Consider the following 3797-nt stretch of genomic DNA (forward strand, 5'->3'; position numbering starts at 1 on the left):
ATTATTTTGGGTAGGGCCGTGAAATTTGCTAAAACGGCTCCTCCCTAATTCTAAGCGATTAAATGTACATTTATTGAGGGCCCCGCAATCTATACATTTCATTAAGCGAGGCTCATCTCATTTATTTGGACAAATCTTAAAACAACTACATTTTTCTATAAAAATGAGTCTCTAAAATAAAGAAAGAAAAGCCTAATTTATTACTAGCTTTTTATTATTTTAAGAAGACATGACATGCTAATTGCTTGATTAATACAAATATTGATGAAAAAGGAATTTCACTCTTAATTTCGAAATTATAAATAAAATAAAAATTCAACAACTAATATTCAAAATAAACAAATATAGCTAGATTAAAACTCAGCATTGTTATTTTTTTAAAAAAAATTATTGAGATTAATTATTCACAATCATTTGAAACTAGATTTAACCATAATTACTAAAGCTTATTAGAAAGTTTATTAGACTTAAACGTTCTCTTAATCTTGCTTAAGCTCAAGTCATGCCTTAATGCCTAATTTACGATGTTTAATTTAAATTTGTGTCTTAGCTAAATTTAGCTACTTGTTCATGATCAACCTATAATCTTGAAGCCTTCATAACTAGTGAATTAACCTATTTTGCCGAATTGATTTATTACAGACTAACTTATGATATTATTTTCTTATTCCAGTTATTATTTAGTAATTCATGAGATAGCTTAAATACAATCAACAAAAGGAACAAAGAAATAAAAACGAAATTAAAACTTCAAATTTTCATTCTTCATATGTATTCACGCTTCATATTTCGGATTACAATAAACAGCTTTTCAGTTGTGTACCTGATATTGGAAGCAAAAGAAAATGAATATGAGAATCAGCAGCAGCAGTAAAATCAGTACAACACAGCAACAATAGCCCAGCAACAGTAACAACCCAGTAACAACCCAGTAACAGACCGGTGGAGTAGTAATCCAAAAAAAAAAAAAAAGCTTCCAGCTTTTATGAAACAACAATTAATTCTGATTTCAAACAACAAAAGAAAACAGAATATTTTTTTTAGTTTTTTTATATTTGAAAGCTTAAATATTTTTCGGAATTTTCTATCTCTTAAATGTTCAGCCCTTTTCTCTCTCTTATTTTCAGATTTTGTTTCTCTCTCCCGTTTTTTTTTTTTGTCTGTGTATTTCTCTATCTTTTGTGTTCAAGACTTCACATATATATATCCCATCCCATAAATCAATTAAAATCAATCCCTTTCTCTACCAAACCCATTATCTTCCCACTCATCCCCATTACATTAAATAAATATATCACACCACCCCATTATATTTTGTCCCCCATGCTTTATTTAAAATAATACAAGATTCCCCTTTAATTTAAATCTTGTCCCCCCTTTATATTAAATAATCATATCACAACCCACCCCATTTCATTTTGTCCCCCATGCTTCAAATAAACAATTTCAAAATGTACAATTCCTAAACTACCCCTTCCGATCCTACTGAAATTACCAAACTACCCCTGAACGTATTACAAATTTACCAAACTACCCATCAGCTATAACACATCAATTAATCAAACTTAACCAAAATATAGACAATATGATCAATTTCTAACAATGTTCAAACAACAATATGAACATGGATGAACATCATAACAACAATATCACATGAACATGATTTTAACAACATTTCAACAACAAATCATATGAACACAAATTGAACAACCAAGAATAACTAAAATTTGATTGAACAATATTTTAGCAACAAACAATCCTATTTTCGGATTCAACAACAACAACAAACAAAGTATGAAGATTTCTAAATTCAATCATATTGAACTTAAAATCAACTCTAACAACATTACAACAAACAATTCTTATATTAAACTTTAAACAAGATTATGAGAACAATTCAAGCAATAATCATAAATGGTAAACAAGAAATCAAACTATACAAAATTCGGATTCAAGATCATCCAAACAAAGTATGAACATGAATGAATCTATTTTAAGACAACAAACATGACGGATTAAACGATTAAAACAATATATTCCTTTAATACAACTAAATTCTTTAAACAAATAACAAGATCGACGAAGAAACAATTATGGACTTAAACTTGAACTTAACAATATTAACAATTTCTAACAATACATAAACACATGAAATAAATTGAAGAAATAGTTGATTAAATTTCAATTTGAATCTAACAAACATCAAACTAACAAATACTTACTTAAACAATAATACAAACATGAAATAAACATGAAAACAACTAATTAAACTTCTATTTTGAAATCTGAAAATTAATTTTAACAAAGCACATGAACATGAACAAACTAGAAAAAAATGATTTCAACGATCAACAACGAACAAAACAAGAATCAAATATTTAACGATTTTAACTTTTAGAAATATAAAAACGAAATATTGGACAAAATAAAACTCAAAAACAACTAACCGAAGATGAATCAACGAAGAACTTTGATTGTAAACAAATCTGTCCGAGCCTCGACCCAAAGCTCGAACAAATGACGATGAAGACGAAGAGAAGATGAAGCAGCCCGTAGCTACTGCCGCGACGAGCAGCAGCAGCAGTCCGTCCAACACCTGCTGCGACGAGCAGCAACAACACGACGTCAAGACAGCGGTCACGGCGATAGGCAGCAGCGATCCGGCAGCGAAGGCAGCAACACGTCGCGGACAGCCATGGACGACGACATGGTCGACGTCGAAGCTCGTCCATGGCTGTGTTCGTTTGGTCATTTGATTGAAACAGAAGCAGCAGCAGCTAGTCGATCTTGGCAGCGGCAGTCCATCGAGGAGGATGACGGGAAGACGACGCACCGGCAGAAGCAACGGTGAGCAGAAACGGGCAGCAGTGCGCACAACGGAGGTTTGACGAAGAAGATGAAGCAACGGAGAAACCATGGACGACGTCGACGGAAAAATAAAAACGTGAAGATGGAGGGGAAGCCATGGTTGGGGTGTGGTCGATGTTGGTGAAGGCAGCCATGGTTGTGCTATGGAGTTTTGAGGAAGAAGAAGGAGAAATGGGGGGGGCGGATGCTTAGCTCTTTTTTTAGGGTTTTCCTTTTATTTTTTTTGTTTTGTTTTGTGTCTTTGAAATGCAAGATAGGGGTATTGGGTCTTTTGGGTTATGGACTGGGTCGACCCAGTTCGAAATGGACTGGGTCGTAGGGAAGATTGGGCCATTTTTTGGGCCTATGTCTTGAAATTGAAGAAGAGGCCTAATTCCGACTTTCTTTATATTTTCGCTCTCTTTTCTTCTTTTATTTTTTCTAAAACTAAATTATAAAAATACTTAAACTATTATTAAAACTAAATTAAGTTATAAAAGCGCAAATTAACTCCCAATAACAATTAACGCACAATTAAGTATTAATTAAGCATAAAATTGTATATTTGGACATTAAATGCTAAAAATGCAAACGATGCCTATTTTTGTAATTTTTAATTTTTGTAAAACAATTTTAATTACTAACAATTGTAGAATTAAATACTACATGCAAAATGCGACATATTTTTGTATTTTTTTATTAATTTAGCGAATAAACACGCACAGAAAAATACAAATAATTCTTCAAAATATCACAAAATATCACAAAATTACACACCAAAGAAAAATCATTTTATTTTTGAATTTTTTGGGAGTAATTCTCATATAGGGCAAAAATCACGTGCTTACAGCTGCCCCTCTTTGCCCGAAGACACGAAGGGTTTTCGTGCAAAGATAAAGCGAGCGATTTTTTGCCCATTCGAGTACTCCGTTGAAGCATTTTTTGAAAAA

Source organism: Nicotiana sylvestris, chromosome 5 (genome assembly GCF_000393655.2).
Source record: "Nicotiana sylvestris chromosome 5, ASM39365v2, whole genome shotgun sequence".
In the NCBI taxonomy this organism is placed as follows: domain Eukaryota; kingdom Viridiplantae; phylum Streptophyta; class Magnoliopsida; order Solanales; family Solanaceae; genus Nicotiana; species Nicotiana sylvestris.